The following is a 21,969-nucleotide window of genomic DNA, read 5'->3' on the forward strand; positions in this document are numbered from 1 at the left end:
AATTCTATGCATATTTGGTCTCAAAAGGTTTTATGATTACCGGGTACTTTGAAATGTATCTGATAAACATTTAACTGTTAAACAAGTTTGGCTTTCCAGAAAGTCTAAAATGTGATCTCCATGTCTGGTCCAATTAAAGTCAGAGAATAAACATTTTAATGTAACATACCGTATAAGCAGAATTTTTAGCGAGGATTTAATTTTGGCATTATTAGCAAGGGTGTCAAGATCGCTAAAATTGAATATCGCTAAAAACTAGAAAACTGACCAGTCAGCAAGGGCCCCGCCATGGGGTTGAATTATTAAGGATGCAGCTTACGGAATGATTAAAAAATATACGATGAATAAGCAACAGCAACTGTATTCTTAAAATTTCAAGATAATTCCTGAATATCCAAAAACCTGTAAATAATATCCTTGTATTTACATAAGGCAGTTAAGAACAACTTAACATGAATGTATGTTATATAAAATGCCAGCCTTCATTCAATGCAAATATCATGAAAGGCTTGACCTTAACTTCAAAACAAACAGCAGACAAAGGTTTTCATTAATCTTAAAGTGACAGATGAAGACAAGCCTACTAAATTTTCAGCAGCAGGCTAGATAATTAATCCCAAGGGATTAATTGTACCTCTCTCATCATTTTCTTCTAAAGTTACAATAAGAACTTTTTCAGTATTAATGATAGAATAGGGTTTTTATCCAACTACCTTAAAAATTAATAATATTCTTGAATTTACATAAAGTAAAAAAAAATAAAAATAAGAAATATATCTTCTTTAATCTTCTTTAATCTATTTCTTGTTTTTAGAATTCAATGAAATCATAACTCATTGTGTAGGGTATTTTAACAAAAATAAAGTATAAACATTTATATTTAAATCCACATTTCGGAGTGTTCATAGCATTCCAAATTGACTTAACTTCAAAACAAACTTCATCTGCAGACAGAGGTGGTAATTAATCTCAATGTGACAGATAAAGATAATGCTTTGGATTTTCTGCTAATTAATCCCAAGGGACTCCTAGCAGCATTCAGTTTACAATGGGAACAGTTTCAGCAGTTATCTCTCTTTGCCAATGCATTCTTATATAAAGTTAAGGAATCTACCCCACCACCCCAGCTTTAAACCAGGGGACATAGAGAAACAAATTTAGCATCAAAAGATGTCTGTCTGCCTATTGAACTACCATACCAAATTTGATCTTAATTGGGCAATCATAAAAAAAGTTATTGGAAAAAAACAGAAAATTTGTGGACAGAAGAATGACAGACGGACAGATGGACAGACAGACAGAGTGATTACTATAGGGCACCCGCAAATCCTTGCGGGGCCCTAATTAGTTGCACTTTATTTGTTATAACTTATTTAGTGAGCTTTTTTAAATCGCTAAAATTTCATGTCGCTAAAAATAAAATACCAATTTGTGAGGACAAATCGCTAAATTTGTGTCTCGCTAAAATTTCTACTTATACAGTATTTATCTCAGCTATTATAGATATTCTGGGATAATATTAATTTTAAATTGTTAAAATCATGATCCCTTGGGGTAGGGCAGGGCCACAATAGGGAAACCAAATTTTACATTGAAATATATAGGAAATTTTTTTTACAAATCTTCTCAAGAACCACTTTGTCAAAATGCTGAAACATGTTGAAGCATTGTTACAATGAGAAATGTAATAACAATGCAAAATTTTTGCATTTTTACATTTTGCATCAAAATCAACACAAAATGTAACAGCATGCTTTTTAGGATTATTACATTTTGCATCGAGATCAATGCAAAATGTAATAATGCGAAATGTAATAACACAATTTTTGGATTATTACATTTTGCCTTGAGATTAAGCAAAAGGCAAGAACGCAAAATGTAATAACATACTTTTTGGTCAGCCAGTTTTAGTATAATTTTCAACTGAGTAGTGGACCAAGAAATGAAACAAAAGGAAAAGAAAACAAAAAGAAAAAATAACCATATCCTCATTCTTACAATATATAAGATTTTATGATATATTGATTTCATTAGCTATATGTATTGAAAATCACTTTAATATTTAAATCTTCATTCATAAGAGTTGTAAATTAGACAGGTGCTTCTGGGGGGCTGGGTTTTTATTGTTTGCGGAGGGGGAGGGGGTTGTTGTTGTTGTTGTTGACCAGTGCACTTTTGCTGTTTTGATAGACAAATGCATTGAAACTAAAAACAAGAGGCCCAGGGGCCACATTGCTCACCCGAGCAAATCGGCTAGGAAAAAGCACAAATCAGATCATAACTGAAAAGTTTACTAAGGGGAGGAGGCTTGAAATTTAATACTACTTGAGAATGCCTTCATATTAATATAGCATATGACTTTGCTGTTCTTGATAAAAAGATTTTTGAAAAAACATTTTCTTCCTATATATAACTTCATAATAATTTGAATTTGATTCCCCATTGTTTCCCTTCCTACCCAAAAGGCCATGATTTGAATAAATTTAAATCTTCAATACATGAGGAAGCTTATATTATTATGATTACACATAGCATTTCTGTTTTTCCCTTTATTTTTCTGTGTAAAATTTCGATCCACCATTGTGGCCCCATCCTACCCTTGGGATTTATGATTTGAACAAATTTAATTCTACACTACCCGAAAATGCTTCCATGTAAATACTAGTATCACTAATCATGACTTTGCTATTCTTGATTTTTTTTAAAAATATATTTTGATGTAAAATTTGGATCCCCCATTGTGGCCCCACCCTATCCCTGGGGGTTATGATTTGAACAATATAGAATCTACACTACCTGTGGATGATTCCATATAAATCATGGCTTTAAAGTACTTGAGAAGACAATTTTAAAAGATTTCCCTAATCTAGTCATATGTAAAAATTGATCAGCCATTTTAGCCCCTACCTACCCCCAGGGGTCATGATTTGAACAAACTTGAATCTACACTACCTGAGGATTATTTCACATGAGTTTCATCTTTCCTGGCTCAGTGGTTCTTGAGAAGAAGATTTTTACAGATTTTTCCTATATATATTCCTATGTAAAACTTTGGTCAGCCATTGTGGCCCCACCCTACCCCTAGGGGTCATGATTTGAACAAACTTGAATCTACACTACATGAGGATGCTTCCACATGAGTTTCATCTTTCCTGGCTAGGTAGTTCTTCGGAAGAAGATTTTTAAAGATTTTTCCTATATATATTCCTATGTAAAACTTTGATTGGCCATTGTGGCCCCACCCTTGCCCTGGGGTCATGATTTGAACAAACTTGAACCTACACTACCTGAGGATTATTTCACATGAGTTTCATCTTTCCTGGCTCAGTGGTTCTTGAGAGGAAGATTTTTAAAGATTTTTCCTATATATATTCCTATGTAAAACTTTGATCAGCCATTGTGGCCCCACCCTACCTCTGGGGGTCATGATTTGAACAAATTTGAATCTACACTACCTGAGGATGCTTCCACATGAGTTTCATCTTTCCTGGCTAGGTAGTTCTTCGGAAGAAGATTTTTAAAGATTTTTCCTATATATATTCCTATGTAAAACTTTCATCAGTCATTGTGGCCCCACCCTACCCCTGGGGGTCATGATTTGAACAAACTTGAATCTACACTACCTGAGGATGCTTCCACATGAGTTTCATCTTTCCTGGCCCAGTGGTTCTTGAGAAGAAGATTTTTTAATATTTTTCCTATATATTCCTATGTAAAACTGTGATCGGCTGTTGTGGCCCCACCCTTGCCTCGGGGGTCATAATTTGAAGAAACTTAAATATAAACTACATGAGGATGCTTCCACATGAGTTTCATCTTTCCTGGCCCAGTGGTTCTTGAGAAGAAGATTTTTAAAAATTTTTTCCTATACATATATATTCCTATGTAAAACTGTGATCAGCCATTGTGGCCCCACCCCTGACCTGGGGGTCATGATTTGAAGAAACTTGAATCTACACTACATGAGGATGATTCCACATGAGTTTCAATTTTCCTGGCCCAGTGGTTCTTGAGAAGAATTTTTTTAAAGATTTTTCCTATATATTCCTATGTAAAAATTTGATCAGCCATTGTGGCGCCACCCTACCCCCTTTGGTCATGATTTGAAGAAAATTGAATCTACACTAACTGAGGATGCTTCCACATGAGTTTCATCTTTCCTGTCCCAGTGGTTCTTGAGAAGAAGATTTTTAAAGATTTTTCCTATATATTCCTATGTAAAACTTTGATTGGCCATTGTGGCCCCAAACTTGCCCTGGGGAGTCATGATTTGAAGAAACTTGAATCTACACTACCTGAGGATGACTCAACGTGAGTTTCATCTTTCCTGCCCCAATGGTTCTTGAGAAGAAGATTTTTAGATTTTTCATATATGGGTCATTTTCAAAAAAAGTCTATTTTTTGAATGACATATTTTTGAAAAATGAAAGTGGTTTTACTATGAAACTTTATTTGAATAATATAGTAATAAACTCCTAAAATCCACTGCATTGCATAAAAGAAAATATTTCTTTAAAAAAATATTGACATTTTATTTTAGTCATTTAAATTTTAATGTCCTTCCTGTTACTTTCATAAAAAGAGCTGTAAAACTCTATTTCAAAATTTTTATCAAATAATCTTTTGTATATAGTCAAAAAATGAAAAAAATATCATTGAATGCCAAGATGTTTGACATTCATCTAACATATGAGCGTTTAAAAGCATGTCAAACTACCATATACCAAACAGAAGCAAAATCTAGTTTTTCTTATGAAAAGCCTTATTGCTGAATATTTATATGCTATAGTTGAAAAAAACATTCTTGTACATTATTTTTGTGATTAGAATAAACAGTTACAGAAAGTTGCTTAAACAGGTGCTCTGCCAAAGCAATTTGAACTAGGAAAATATACTGGTAACAGTAAGGACTCGGGTAACAGGAAGGACAAAATAGTAACAGGATGGACAAAACAGTGTAACAGGATGGACAATGAAATCTACATTTCAAATAAAAATTGACTTTTTTGACTTTAGAAGAGAAATAAATGTGTAAAAACATGATTTTGTCAAATCTGGCAACAAGACAATAAAAGACATTTATGTCCATCCTGTTACGAAATTTAATTGTAAAGTGCTATTAAAATATTTATCACTTCAATTTTTGTTTATTAAAGGTACTCTATGCTGTTGCAAAACTAAGAATTTTTTATAATTTTGAGAAAAACAAATGATAAAACTTAAATCAGTTTATAAATACCAGGATAATTTGTCCCTCCTGTTACAATTTCTGTCCATTCTGTTACAGGAGTGCATGTTAATTAAAGTTTATGAAGGTATAAACTGAGTTTATACCAGGTAAACAAATAAACACTTTCATTTTCCTTAATGAGGCCCCGTATGGAAAATTTGTCGGGCGCCCCATAGATGACCAAAGTTTCGGAGGGAAAAAAATAATGACGCTCTCTCTCTCTCTAATTTTACAAAGCTATTATAACATTCATTTACTTTCCATTTGAATTATATTCTTGGATATTGCATTACGCAGACATACTGCTTATACTGGATTTACTACACGTGTGTACCATGCGGTAGTGTTTTTGTTATGAATTATTGATCTGTGCCTTTGGACTTTGACCCCGCCATGAATCTCGAGATCGAGATCCAGGGTTCGTAGGACACACACACCTAACAACTGGACAGTTGATAAATTGAAATATGAACTAAAACTTTGCGGTATACATATTAAACATGCTATACCTCATAAAATATTAGTTAAACTGTGGTTAGATAACAAAGAAAAGAAAGACAGGGGCACCGATGGGGAAACAGAACATAGTGAATTGGCTCATAATACACGGAAACTTACCAAATACATAACAGGCATAGTTTGAAATATTTCATTTGTCTTTACTGTTGACATGGAATGTTGTTTATTATATGAAACTATATGACGTATTGCATGGAATTTAAATATATTGGTATAGTTAGTCATGCATACTTAAGCAACAGTTTTAGGAGAGTCAATTTTTTTTGGGGACAACAGCTGACACTGTTTTTGACTATTCATAAAAAATTATAGTAAAATTTTTTATTTCTTATCCCCAAGATTTAAGGGGATGTTAGTTTGCTTATGTTTTATGTAGTTGCATATGTATTAATTAGCAAATTTATGTTTTAGCAGTTCTCTTTAATGGTTGTCAGTTGTTGATCCCAAGTGCCAACATTTAGATTGTTTTTTGTAATAAAATATAAACTAATTTACATATTTGTTTTCTTTGGTATAAATTAAAGTTTATGAAGGTATAAACTGAGTTTAAGGTAAACAAATAAACACTTTCATTTTCCTTAATGAGGCCCCGTAGTGGAAAATTTCCCCGTCGGGCGCCCCATAGATGACCAAAGTTTCGGAGGGAAAATACCCAGCCTCTTTCTGATAATGACGCTATGGCTGGCAGCATCGTGAATCTGTAATTTTACAAAGCTATCCACCACCTTCCCCGCCACTCTCCAAAAACTGTTTGCCATGGGGTTAACAATTAGATTATGTTTATTCAAATTGGACTATTCATAAAAAATTATAGTAAAATTTTTTATTTCTTATCCCCAAGATTTAAGGGGATGTTAGTTTGCTTATGTTTTATGTAGTTGCATATGTATTAATTAGCAAATTTATGTTTTAGCAGTTCTCTTTAATGGTTGTCAGTTGTTGATCCCAAGTGCCAACATTTAGATTGTTTTTTGTAATAAAATATAAACTAATTTACATATTTGTTTTCTTTGGTATAAAAGTAGTAATGGCCCTATTTGAAGCACTAACATATTTCAATATGATTTACGAAGTTTTTTAACATGTGTTATTAAACTTATATTACTTAGAAAAATAAAAGTAATTGTTTTTATTGTTAAAACTCAAGATATGAAGTCCAGTTTTCCTTACTGTTACCATATTAATGGTAACAGGAATGACAGTAACAGGATGGACGTATCTCATATAAATCACCCGTTACTTAGTATAACGTACTCTTTTTGCATCATCGAGACATTGAAACAATTTCTTTGTAGCTCAGTTAATCTAATTGTTTTAGCAGAATAAACAATTTAAAGAGTACTTGCATATTCAGAAGGTAACAGATAGGACATATTTTCATTATACTCTACCAATAAGACAAACGTATCGACCTTTGAACTCTTTCTTTACTCACTTTCAAATCATGGCGCTCATAAACTTGAGACAACAGAAAATGATGATATATTGTTCATAAAACAGTTCCTAGGAAACTGAGATAACTTTAATTTTAACATTTTCTTTTCGGTAACAGGAATGACATAAACTGGAGGGACATGTCACTTCCTGAATGTTAAATGCACAATACTAGTATTTAGTGGGCGGCATAAGTAAAACAATCATATTTAATTAATCTGTAAATAAATTCAATTAATATGAGGTGCAAAATTTGTACATATCTTCACATGGTAATATTTTCCCTATCATTTAAATAAGCACGTTATAAAATTTTTGTTAATGTGACATGGTTTTACTGTTAAATTTTACTCGGAATGCCTAGAGTATTTTTTATAAAACACCTGGGAGATGATCATAAAATAACTGATAAGCTGTATGACCATGTATATTAACCAACGGGAAAAAAACTTTCACTCTAAAAAATGTTTTTCCTATTTTTCTGATCAAAAGACAAAAAAATAGACTTTTTTTGAAAATGACCCATATATTCCTATGTAAAACTGTGATCGGCCATTGTCCCTTGCCCCGGGGGTCATGAATTGAACAAACTTAAATCTACACTACCTGAGAGTGATTCCACATGAGTTTCATCTTTCCTGGCCCATTGGTTCTTGAGAAGAAGATTTTTTTAAAAATGCCATTAATTTTTCACTAATTCATAATTATCTCCCCTTGGAAAAGGGCATGGCCCTTCATTTGAACAAACTTGTATCCCCTTTACCCAAAGATGCTTTGTAGCAAGTTTGGTTGAAATTGGTCCAGCAGTTCTTGAGAAGAAGATGAAAATGTGAAAAGTTTACAACAACAACAACAACGACAACGACAACGCCAACGAAAGACAACGGACAAATTTTGATCAGAAAAGCTCACTTGAGCCTTCGGCTCAGGTGATCTAAAAATATTATTTTGTACTTGCAGGTGTAAATATATAGCGGGAAGGGGTTTATTGACAATTATGGTTCCATACTGTTTTACAAATAATGTGCATTGCATACCAGCAAAAAAAATCTCTCTCTCTCTCTTCTTTCTCTCCAGTAATAAGATAATTTGCTGATCAACATATGAAGTAAACATCCCGCCACATCCCTGCCTCTCCTCACTAGACACACACACGTACATGCACTTGTAATTTGCAGACCAATGTACACATGCCGAACATGCATATTAAGAGTTTTTAATGGACCTACAATGTATGGTCAATTTTTGGTAATTAAAATATGTTATTACTGTTTATTAAAATATTTGTCAATCAACGTTGAATTAATTTTTTTAAGCATAGTGTATGCAATAAAACTGTCAGAAACAGAGTCAGACTTAGAAAAACAAGAGGCCCATGGGCCACATCGCTCACCTGAGCACATGGGCTAGTTAAAAAACACAAATCAGCTTAGTATTGAAAAGCTTACTTGTTGGGGGAGGGGGATTTAAATTTTCTATTACTTGAGAATGTCACTATATCAATAAAGCATATTTGTATAATTTTGCCATCCTTGAAAAGAAGATTTTTCAATGATTTTTCCAACAATTTACTCGATCTCCCATTGCAACCCCCCTCCCCCCCTGGATATTATTTGAATAAATTTAAATCTTCATTACATGCAGATGCTTTCATGTCAATTTGACTAAACAAAACTTTTCTGTTCTGGAGAAGATTTTTTCCTATATATTCTATGTTCATTATACATGTACATGCAAAACTTCCCTCATTGTGGCCAAACCCTAACCCCCCGGGATCATGATTTGAGCAAACTTGGATGCTACCACATGAGTTTCATCCTTCCTTGCCCAATGGTTCTGGAGAACAAGATTTTTAAAACATTTTCCCTATATATTCCAATGTAAAACTTTGATCAGCCATTGTGGCCTAGCCCTACCCCCGGGGGTGATGATTTGAACAAACTTGTATCTACACTATCTGAAGATGCTTTCACATGAGTTTCATCTTTCCTGGCCCAATGGTTCTGGAGAAGAAGATTTTTAAAAGATTTTTCCTATATATTCCTATGATCAGCCATTGTGGCCCTGCCCTACCCCCTGGGGTCATGATTTGAACAAACTTGAATTTACACTACCTGAGGATGCTTCCACATGAGTTTCATTTTTCCTGGCCCAATGGTTCTGCAGAAGATTTTTAAAAGATTTTTCCTATATATTCCTATGTAGAATTTTGATCAGCCATTGTGGCCCCGCCCTACCCCCGAGTGTCATGAATTGAACAAACTTAAATCTACACTACCTAAGGGTGCTCCCACATGATTTTCATCTTTCTTGGCCCAATGGTTCTGGAGAAGAAGATTTTTAAAAAATACCATTAATTTTTCATTAATTCATACTTATCTCCCCTTGAAAAAAGGCTTAGCCCTTCATTTGAACAAATTGGAATCCCCATCACCCAAGGATACTTTGTGGCAAGTTTGGTTAAAATTGGCCCACTGGTTCTTGAGAACAAGTCGAAAATGTGAAGAGTTTACAGACAGACAGATGAACGGACAGATGGACTAACAAAATGTGATCAGAAAAGCTCACTTGAGCTTTCAGCTCAGGTGAGCTAAAAAAAAGATACATTTAAATTATGCGATGTCCGAAAAGGGCCATAACATTGGCCTCATTGTCATAGTTTTAACTATTTTGTAAAGTGAGTTTTCCCATGGTTGTTTATTTGGATCGCTATATCATGATGTTTTGTGCAAACACAATCCAATAGAATAATTATATTTTGTTTTATTACATATTGTTAAGGTCTTCCGTCTTCACGGAAGACCTTATAGTGATTCTACTGTTTCTTATTCTTATTAAGGTCTTCCGTGAAGTCTTCCGTCTTCACGGAAGACCTTATAGTTATTCTATTGTCCGAGAGATTTTTTGGAAAATTGCTTCCAATGCCAAGTTATGGGACATTTCCTGAATTTAAAATGACATTTTGTCCGCAGATAATCTCAATAACGGTAAAAGATATCAATGTGAATCTTTCAGGGATTATATATCGTGATAAGTACTATCCAGGACATGACCTTTCGTTTGTCGTCAGCACTTCCTGTTGTTAAGAGATGCGAATTGAAAAAATCGTATTTTCTAACTTTTTTAGTTTTTCAATATTTTTCATTTATTTTTGGAATGTTAATGGAGACCCTTTTATTGACGCTTAGGATATAATTTGTTTGAATATTGATGCATCTAAACTCTAGATATTAACATTTAACAAGAGGCCCAAGGGCCTTGAATCGCTCTTCTGAAAAATTGTATAATCTATCATTTCTATTTGAAGCCTCTTACACTAAGTATCCTAAGATGCATGAACTGAAAAAGTTTGATGATTCTTTGCCTGTTAGGACTGAAGATATTTCAGTATAGCTATAAAATACCATAAGTAGGACATGATGACCTGCTTTTTGATTTGAAACTTTCTGAGGACTCAAGATGCATTAATTGACAAAGATTGATGGTTCTATTGAATAAGTACCTCACATATTAAAGAAGGTCACTGTGACCATCTTATGGTTGACATTCCCCGAGGACATTTTTCCGAGGACCAAAATGCATCAACTGACAATGTTTGATGATTCTAAGCCAATAAGTATCTGAGATAATTAAAAGTAGGTCATTGTAACTATCTGAAAACCCAAGATGCCTCAACTATCGTTTGATAATTCTTAGCCAAAAAGTACCTAAGATATAGCGATAAAATGTCAAAACTAGGTCAGAGTGACCTACTTTTTGGTCGACATTCTTCGAAAAACCAAGTTGCATCAAATGACAAAGTTTTGATAGTTCTAAGCCAAACAGCACCTAAAATGCTTAAATATAGCTATAAAATGTCAAAAGTAGGTCACCATGACCTACTTTTTGGTCAACATTTTCTGAGGACCCAAGATGCATCAACTGACAATGTTTGATGATTCTAAGCCAAAAAGTACCTGAGATACTCAAAAGTAGGTCATTGTGACCTACTTTTTGGTCGACATTCTCCGAAAAACCAAGATGCCTCAACTGACAACGTTTGACAATTCTAGGCCAACAAGTACCCGGGATACTTAAATATAGCCATAAAAATTCAAAACTAGGTCACAGTGACCTATTTTTTGGTCGACAGGTTTCAAAAACCCAAGTTGCATCAACTGACAAAGTTTGATGATTCTAAGCCAAAAAGTACCTAAGATACTGAAATATAGCCATAAAATGTCAAAACTAGGTCACAGTGACCTACTTTTTTGTCGACATTCTCCGAAAACCCAAGTTGTATCAACTGACAAAGTTTGATGATTATAAGCCAAAAAGTACCTAAGATACTGAATATAGCCATAAAATGTCAAAAGTAGGTCACCGTGACCTACTTTTTGGTCGACATTTTCCGAAGACCCAAGATGCATCAACTGACAAAGTTTAATGATCATACCTGTCTGAAAGTATTCAAAATATGCCTTTTAAACAATTTGAAAACAAATGCCTGCAAAATTCAAAAAGTAGGTCACAGTGACCTAATTTTTCATAAATATGTTTTAAGGCCCCAAAATGCATCAACTTACAAGGTTTGATGAATCTAAACCTCTCAGTATCTGAAATAATGGGATGAAATGTTTTAGAAAAGATGAGCCATAAAATTCAAAAAGTAGGTCACAGTGACCTACTTTTAAGTTGACCTTGTTTAAGGACCCAAGATGCATCAACTGACAAAGTTTGATGATCATAGGCCTTAAAGTGTCCAAAATATGCATCCAAATCAATTTGAAAACAAAAGCCCGTAAAAATTTAAAAAGTAGGTCACCATGACCTACTTTTGTGTTAACATGATGTGAAGTCCTTAGATGCATCAACTTACAAGATTTTATGATCCTAGTCTTTATAGTAAGCAAAATATCAACGTTTTTATTAAGTGTAAATTTTGGTTAACTTTGAAATGACCTTGAGACCACGCCCTTTGTCCCAGGGTCATGCCTTGAACAATTTTTAATCTTCAACATATCCTGAACCTTGTTTGTAAGTTTGGTGAAAATCTGCCTGGTGGTTCTGGAGAAGAAGATTTTTTAGCAACCAGTACTTTTGGTTCTATTTTCCTGATTATCTCCCCTTGTTTTAGGTTCCCAACCCTAGTTTTAGTACAAATGGTAGCCCTTGGGCCAAGGATACCCTGTAACAAATTTGACAATGATTGGCCAAGGGGTTCTTGAGTTATGGCCCATATTCTGAAAAGTTAATGCACACCGCACAACGCACACCGCACAAATGGCCATAGCATTAGTCTTTGAGCCTTTGGCTCAGAAGAGCTAAAAATCTGAAGCGGTACAAAATGGCGGCTGTCTTTGTTAACTCCGACATTTCGTGAGTAGGGGGTCAAAGAGGCAGCTGAGCGTTTGCTTGAACAGAAGTATTATAATGATAAATGAAATGTAAATGAATATGTTGATTTTCACGCAGTAGTTACGTTGCAATTCTGTGCTTAACTAAAGTATTTATCCAAGGTCTTCTAAAACGTCTACCATAATTGGTTTTGGCGTGTCATCAAAGTAGAAAAAGAAAAGACTACATGTACAAATGAAATGCGATATCTACAACCTTTTGTTGTGCACCACAGAAAACAGATCTTAAAGCATAGTTATAAGTAAAAGTTTTTACAAGAAACAATTTATATAGAGAGTATAAAACGTAACCACTGTTTTTCCCATGCTTAACTATTAAACTAACAGCAAAGACACAGATAAGAATACTTTTTAAAGGAGATTTTAACGGATTTTATATACACTTTTTTCTCACAGATCTGATGCAAGTCATTGCCCTTACAGAAATTTCTGATAAGTAACTTATAAGTGATTTATTCTTTTACTTATAAGTTGTTTATTCTGGACTTACACTTCACTGATACATTTAACTAATAAGTGACTTATAAGTTACTCATTAGGATTTTATATGCAAATGAGCTACTTAACCTATAAGTGACTTATAAGCCAGTATTAGCCACTTATGCTTTATGCAGTATAGTCACTTATAAGTGACTATAAGTGACTTATAAGTCAAGCATTAACCCTTCATACTTTATCAAGTATTAGTCACTTATAAGTGACTATAAGTGACTTATAAGTGAAGTACAACACTACCTGTAAGATCTTAATTTAGAACAGAACTTCCAACCATGCAGGGGTTGCATGATATGTTCAAAGCTATTTTTTACATTTACACATGTATCTGCACTTTAGATGAAATAATCAAGTAAAAATTTTATGGAAATGAATCACTTTCATACGACATTTCTTTGATGATGCAAACTTAACATATTAATTCAGTTTACAAACAAGAATGTTGAACAAAAAGGCAACAAGATTTAATGACCTTGAGGCTTCTTCAAATTTATGAAATCTGAAAGCAACTGAGTCAATTGATTCAAAATTTCATGCAAAGGAAGTTAGAATAGAGAGATGATGTAAATAGAACCTACTTGTACCTGATGTGAAGGTTTACTCAAAATAAATCTAAAATCTCCAACATCCTTTCACAGACACAAACTTGGTTTCAAATTCTTGTTGCTGCATGATCTCTGCAGAGACAAACTCTCTGATTGGCTACCTTGAATACCCATAGTGCTCCTTGAGAGAAGTCTAGTATAGGGTAAAAATTCTAAGTCCACACTTATACTTTGCTCATACCATACTGATCTTCACTTATAAGTGAGGTATAAGTGAAATATTCACTGATTTGTAGCTCATCTTTACTTATAAGTGAAGTATTAACGAAATCCATTCCTCACTTATACTTACTTTGACTTATAGTACACTTATAAGTAAATTTCAAAATTTATGTGTGACTTATAAGTAAATAATAAGTGGATTATAAAACACTTATAAGTTTCTATTAGTTTTTTCTGTAAGGGTGAACATAAATTGACTGTCATAGGGCAAGGCATGTTTTGCGGCGAAACATTCCAACCCTTTCATAAAATTGTAACTAATCGGGAAAGTCCACTTTGGGGATAAACAGGAAATTTATAAAAGTTAAAAATTCATAGTCGTTTCACTGCTTTAGTGTTACTTACATAGATACGATATTTAATGTAGAATCTGTTAATACTTTCTAAACCTCGAAGTAAGGTGATAAGAACGTTCTTTTTTTTTTTATTTCATTGCAGCTATCACACCTATTTAATAGAATGCACGAAGATTTACTCGTGGCGTCTGGCGCGAAATTATGAAAAGTGACTCTCCTTTCATAATTCTTAGAAAGATGAACTGCATGAATTACATGAACATATAAGTAAATTTGGATTAGGGGAATGAAATAGCGTAATAGATAGCCTGTTGAATTTTCACGCTGGTGACCCGTTTCAATTACCAGTGTGTCCAAAGATCTTTTAATCAATTTTCAGCTCGATTTTTCTGGGTTTTTTCCTGAATCGGACGGAAGATCTTTTGTTGCTCACAACGAGATCGTTTCTAGTTAAGGTCTTCCGTCTTCACGGAAGACCTTATAGTGATTCTATTGTTTCTTATTATTATTATTTTTCCGTACACCAAATTTTGTTCACGCGATTTCTCGAAGACTACTGGGTGGATTTTCATGAAATTTACCGAAATTATGTGTTGTTATCTGAAGTTATTTTTTCCAAGAGATTTTTTGAAATTTCGCTTCTGGTGCCAAGTTAGGACATTTTCTGAATTTAAAATGACATTTTGTCTACGGTTAATCTCAAGAACGGTAGAAGATATAAATGTGAAACTTTCAGGGATTATAGATCGTGATATTCACTATCCAGGATGCGACCTTTCGTTCATTGTCAGTACTTCCGGTCGTTACGACAAGCGAATTAAAAAAAATGTATTTTCTAACTTTTTTGTTTTTCAATATTTTTCATTTCTTTTTCGAATGCTAATAGAGACTGTTCTTAAAAGCTGAATATAAAATTTGTTTAAATATTGGTAAATCTCAACTCTAGATATTAACATTTAAAAGTCTGAAGCGTGTCCAAAATGGCGGCTGTCTCTGTCAACTCCGCCATTTCGCAAGCTGGGGTTTATAGAGGCAGCCGAGCATTTGCTTATATAATATAACATAAGGATAAATGTAATGTAACAAACTACTTGGATTGTCACGTAGTAGTTACGTTGCAATTCTGTGTCAAACTCAAACCCAATTGCTGTTTCACTGCTTTAGTGTTACTTGGCTAGATACGATATGTAATGTGTACAATGTGTTAAATATACTTTCTAAATCTTGAAATAAAATATAGGCGATAAGAACATTCTATTTTTTTCTAAATTTCATTGAAGCAATCACACCTATCTAAAAGAAGACTACAAAGAGAAGACGCGAATATTTACTCGCGGCGTCTTTTGCAAAATTATGAATAGTGACCCACTTTTTATAATTCTTAGACCGGTGTACTGTTAAGAAGTATAAACAAGTAATTTCAGAGAAGAGCTCCAAATAGCGTAATGGATAGCTTGTTGGATTTTCACACTGGTCACCCAGGTTCAATTGCCCGTGTGTCAGATTTCTTTTATCCACATTTCAGCTCAGTTAAACGAGAATTATTTTCCAGAATGGGACGGAAGACCTCTCGTTGCTCGCAACAAGGTCGTTTCTAATTATTATTATTATTTTTCCGCCCATCTAATTTTGTGCACACGATTTCTCGAAGACTACTAGGCGGATTTCCATGAAATTTACGGAAACACTGTGTTGTTAACTGAAGTTATTTTATCCGAGAGATTTTTTGGAAATTCGCTTCTGGTGCCAAGTTACAGGACATTTCCTGATTTTAAAATGATATTTTGTCCACGGTTAATCTCAAGAACAGTAAAAGATATCAAAATGAAACTTTCAGAGATGATAGATCATGATAAGTACTATCCAGGACGTGACCTTTTATTCCTCACCATTTCTTCCTGTCGTTACCACATGCGAATTTAAAAAGTCGAATTTTCTAACTTGTTTGTTTTTCAATATTTTTGAATTATTTTAGCATGGTTAATAGAAACCCTTCCATTGATGCTTAATATATAATTTGTTTGAATATTGACAAATCCAAACTCTAGATATTAACATTCAAAAATCTGAAGCGGGTCCAAAATGGCGGCTCTCTCCTTTGACTCTGCCATTTAGCACGTAGAGGTTTACAGAGACAGCTAAGCGTTTGCTCGAATGAAACTAACATAAGGATAAATGAAATGTTAAAGAATACATGGATTGTCACGTCGTAGTTACGTTGCAATTCTGTTTCAAATTCAGTTTTAATCCAAGGTGTTCCCAAACATCTAGTATAATTCTAAAGTTAAACAAGACTTACCTGGAAGGTGAAGTTTGACTGGAATTTCTTCGACCATTTGGGGGTGCAGAGGGATCAAATGAGATCATATGCTTACCACGTGATTCATACTTTTAGAGTTATATTTGGATTTATCAATTTATACTTTACGGGTGGGTGTATACTGCAAGTATACGGGAGGGCATTTGATCCCTCTGCACCCCCAATTGGTCAAAGAAATTCCAGTCAAACTTCACCTTCCAGGTAAGTCTCGTTTAACTTTAGAATTTCTTCTCCCAATGGGGTGCCTCAGTCTCAAATGAGACTTTAGAGTTGATAAATCCAAATTTTTAAGTTTTCTATAAGTATTAATATAAAGTTAAACTTGCATCCGCATTAAAGCCTACTTTGGCTGTGTATCACGTATAAATAATCGTAATTCATAATGTCTATGATTTAGTTATGAAATAAATATTTTCTTGCTTTTTAGTAGTAATCAATATAAAGCAGAAGTCAAATTTGTTTCAAATCTATTAAAAAGAAATAAAAACTGACATACATGACATATATGTGACATTCAAACTTGATCATATTTGGAAAGCATTCTCTGACTAAAATTGTCACCCACAATGATAGGTTTGTTATAATATTTTCTAAAAACACAGTCACTTTTCCATCCAACAGTCTTCAAGATGGTAGACAATGGAAGTTTGCGCGCGAGCGCTGCACTGCTGGACGCCGCCCTAGTACTATGGGGTTTGAATATGTTAATGTCAATTCCAGCGGCACACATAACGGATTTCATCCATCTGCCAACAGTGTCCCTGGACACCCCGTGAATAAGTTTGTAACATCATTTCTCAGGTTACTCGTTCTTAGAAGATAGTGTTTCATAACACGAACAACACATAAACTTTCATCATGAGGATAGCTTGAAAAATTTAGTTCGCCCATATGTGACTTAGGATTTTATGTTTTCAACAGATCACCTATAACAATTTTCAAAAATTTGTCTTCGACATGTACATTTCATATATCTATTAAATGCAACGTTTGACCCCTTTGTCCTGACAATAATGCAAGTAACATTAATAACTTGTGAGATACATGTAACAATTAAGGTCAAATCCTTTAAAGGTTCTAGAGATTTCAAATAATCCAACACAATATCTACATTCCATGTAACACTATATTTAGGTAAAGCAGGTTTCATTATAAAAACACCTCTCAAAAATCTACAATCTAAATGATGTGAGCCAATATTTACATAGTTTGTTAATTGTAAAAACGAAGATAATGCACTTCTGGTGGTATTCAATCCGCTGTAACCTAAACCTGCATTATACAATTTTGTCAAAAATGCCAAAACATTATTTACATTTGCGTCAAAAATATCAATTTTTCTTTGCTGACAAAATAACATCCGTTTTTGGTGATATGTCCAATATTGTTTCTTTGTGGACTGCCTCCATGAGGAGAGGAGTACGTCGATAGTGTCCTCCTATAAGCCTCGGTTCTGGAGCGATTTCCGGACACACGAAAAACACCCAGTCTCATTTTGGGTATTGGATGTACTTTGTCTGGATTGTTCGGTAGCCTCAGAAGTTGCTGATTGTTTGGTAATAAATAGCTGCTCGCCGCTATCAGCTGTAGTAACTTGGGAAACCAGGGTTGCGTCGGCCATATCGGGGCTACAATGACTGCTTCCACATTCTCTATCATTATTTTCTGCAGTACCCTGCTGAGAATACAGAAAGGACAGAAAATATAACATTTTAATTCACTCCATGAAATTGTAAAAGCATCTATCGCTATTGCATGTCTATCAGGGGTATATGACACATTCCCGCACCTCAGATCTCCAGATTTCCGCATTATTCCGCATTTTTTCCTCATTTTAATATGGAAAAAATGTGGAAAATAATACGGAGAAAATTAACAATACGGAAAAGCAGAAAATATACGGAAATAATCCGGAAAATAAACGGAAATAATACGGAGAATTGGACTTAGTCTATTTTTCATCTGGAAAAATATTGAACTCTTAACTTAGAATATTTTTCATCTGGAAAAAATACGGAGCTCTAGACTTAGAATTTTTTCATCAAGAACAAGATGTGTTTGTGAGACACAGTAGCACCTGGCGGCAACATTAAGTTCTAAAAAGCAATTTTTAGCAAATGGGTCTCAGTCAAGGTCACACAATCATTGTTCTTGGTGTCATTTGAAAGCACTTTATTAGTGTAGTACGCATACCAAATATTAAGTCTCTATCATCTATGGTTCAAAAGTTATGGCGAAAATTCGAAAAAAGCTATATTTAGCACATAGGTCACAGTCAAGGTCACAAGGTCATTGACCTTGGTGTCAGTTGAAGGTGCCTAATTAGTGGAGTATGCATACCAAAAATGAAGTCTCTATCTCTCACGGTTTAAAAGTTATGGCGAAAGTTCGAAAAAGCTATTTTTAGCATACAGGTCACAGTCAAGGTCACTGACCTTGGTGTCAGTTGAAAGTGCCTAATTAGTGGAGTATGCATACCAAATATGAAGTCTCTATCTCTCACCGTTCAGAAGTTATGGCGAAAGTTTGAAAAAGCTATTTTTAGCATAAAGGTCACAATCAAGGTCATAAGGTCATTGACCTTGGTGTCAGTTGAAAGTGTTTTTGTAGTGGAGTATCCATACCAAATATGAAGTCTCTAAGTCTTACGGTTCAAAAGTTATGGCGAAGGTTAAAGTTGACAACAGACAAACAAACAGACAGACATACAGCTAAACAGACAGACAGGACAAAAACAATATGCGCCCCGAAAAAATTTGGGTGCATAAAAACTGTCTTGGAGTTAACAGCAGTTGTCTGTTTCTCCTGAATGTTATGTACAATTTGATCGGGATCGGAAGAATGTTTCAAAAAGTCGGGCTCAGTGATCAATTAATTTAAACAACAGACCGCCAAAATTTAACCTTGGCCTCCATGTTGCAACGTCTGCTCTGTCTAAAGGAAAAAGTTTGTTGACCAGACAGCCTGAGATCGTATTGCTGTATCAACCAAAAGATGCAGATACACGTATTTCATATGCGGTAGGTCAGTCATATTTTTTTTTAACATGTGTGTCACTGTGATGATGAAAATAAATACTCTAGGCGGCTAGGCCTAGGACTGAGCTACCAGGCTACGTACGTTTCAGCCAATATGCCCATGATTCAAATCTTTCAATCAGCTCATAGAATTTTATTATGGTTAACCACAATTAAAGGTGTTAATTTTGGGGAGCCATGGGCTGTAATCTCTAGCAATGATTTACCATACATTTTTTTTTGGTAGCGTCTGTGCATGAGGAGGAGATTTCTGAAAAAGAATAAGTGCTTATTCAACTTACTGCGATTTTAACGGGCTTAAAGCTTGGTCCATGGATGGTTATGTTTGAGGTATATATATTCTTTTTTTTCTTTTTTTTATTGCTTGTTTAATTAAAAACAGTCAACTATGATTGTCATTATTATAAATAATATTTTAAACAAATTGATATAAAATTGAAGAACCCAAACTTGTGTTTATAAAAAGATTTTAAAAGGAATAAAAGCAATGAATTTAAATTTTATTAATATTGCACCATTATAATTTAAGTACTTTTTTTTTAATTGATAGGATTTGCCAATTCGACCGCAAGTGCTGCTGCAAGAAATTAAACATGCAGAGACCTTACAAACTACAAAGAAGTCTGAAGAAAATTTTTACTGGACAGATGGGTGTAAAGCACAGAACTGAGATATAAACTGAATTGTGAGAAATATGAATCAGGGATGCAGGTAGAAAATGGCAAATGTGATCCAGATTGATAAAAAATGTCTAAAAATTTTTCTTGTTTTGTAAATATTCAATGGCATTATGCTATGTCAATTGTTATTTTTTCCCCAATACCTAATAGTGTTGAACATTTCACTCCCACTTTTGCTTAAATAGAATGAATAAATTTCGATTTATTTAATATGAATATTAAAAAATGCCACATTTTTTCCATGATAAACTTGTGGCTTAAATAAGAGTTCCAGTTTTTTTTTCCATACATGCTCCTATTTGTTTGTCAAAGATATAAGATCCAATACATTGCTCATGAACATAATGTGTAATTTTGTTCATTCATTTATATGTTTTTTTCTCATAATGATATAATAAATTGTATATAATTTTGCACATTGTTGATGGTTTTGTAAATATTTATGTATGTATGCATCATGTAGCGGTTTTATTAGCCATTTTATAACCATGTGATTAACTCCGTATTTTCTCCAGATTTCCGTATTTCCGCATTTTATCAACCAAGTAAATACCTCCATATTTTGTATATATGGAAATGCGGAAATCTGGAGAGAATACGGAAAAAGAGTCCAAATACTCCCATCCACATTTTCTCCATATTTTGAATACGGAGAAAATCTGGAAATTTGAATCTACGAAAATCTGGAATGAATGCGGAAAATTAGTCCAAATACTCCCGTCCGCATTTTTTCCTTATTTTGAATAAGGAAAAAATGTGGAGATCTGAGGTGCGGGCATGTAGAAATTTGTCTATTGTATCGGGATGCAAATAAATCTATGTCACAATTCCCGTATAGTCTTGTAACCTCGTCAAAAATCTCTGGATCAAGCATCCATTCCATATCAGGATTAAAGTTTCGTAAAGGTAATCAGCTTCTACATTTTTTACACCTGCTATATGACATGCCGTTACCCAAGTTTCTTTTTATACAAAATTCCCAAAATTGTTTTGTTAATTCATTTAGGGTTTCAATTTTTCCTCCCATTTTATTAATATACGTAACAGCGACGGTGTTATCTAAATACAGTTTTACATGACAGTCTTTCAAGTATTTGCACATGCATGTCAAAGCGAGATAAGCTGCTTTCAGTTCCAGGAAATTTACATGTGCTTCCTTATCGTGGTCATCCCATAATCCCTGAATGCACTCCCCGCTGTTTTCATTGATAGCGCCCCAGCCATTCCCCCGAGCCGTCAGTTTTTATCATAACAAGGGGGTTATCATGCATTATTTTTCGAGGATAATTATTCACATTATTAATCAACCATTGTAGGTTAATTAGGGCATCTGGCGAGAGTGAAATACGAGCTTCGTAGTTTCCAACGTTTTGTTTAAGAAGTCTTTCTCTATTTCTAATGACTTGTAATACAGAGGTGCGAATTGGACTCCTTGCTCACTTGCCACGAGTTTTCCTATCAGTTGCGCTAATTGCCTAATTTTTAGACTTTGCGAGGCAATGATTTTCTTACAAGTGTCTTGTATAGATTTTGCCTTATCGTCCGTTAAAGAAACTGTCATTGTTTTTGAATTGATGATAAATCCCAAAAACTCGATTTTCTGTGTAGGGATAAAGACTGACTTTTCTATATTCACTGTTAAACCGAGGTTGTCTAGCAACGTAGCAGTGGTTTTAACGTTTTTTACACATTCAGTCTTAGAAACACTGATAAGTAATGTGTCATCTATGTATG

The 21,969-nt window shown here is 34.1% G+C and overlaps 1 protein-coding gene and 1 long non-coding RNA gene across 2 annotated transcripts in view; one reads left to right on the forward strand and one right to left on the reverse strand.

The window, feature by feature from the left end:
* Positions 1 to 21,969, reverse strand: part of LOC134283442 (mitochondrial genome maintenance exonuclease 1-like) — a 125,017-nt gene that overhangs the window by 27,016 nt on the left and 76,032 nt on the right. The window lies entirely within an intron of this gene.
* On the forward strand, positions 19,329 to 20,648 carry LOC134283438 (uncharacterized). Its single transcript, XR_009995482.1, has 3 exons — positions 19,329 to 19,537; positions 19,782 to 19,885; positions 20,106 to 20,648. It is a non-coding gene; the product is annotated as an uncharacterized LOC134283438 (long non-coding RNA).

Source organism: Saccostrea cucullata, unplaced genomic scaffold (assembly GCF_032062105.1).
Source record: "Saccostrea cucullata isolate Sc308-1 unplaced genomic scaffold, CSIRO_AGI_Scuc_v1 ctg3163, whole genome shotgun sequence".
Lineage (NCBI taxonomy): Eukaryota > Metazoa > Mollusca > Bivalvia > Ostreida > Ostreidae > Saccostrea > Saccostrea cuccullata.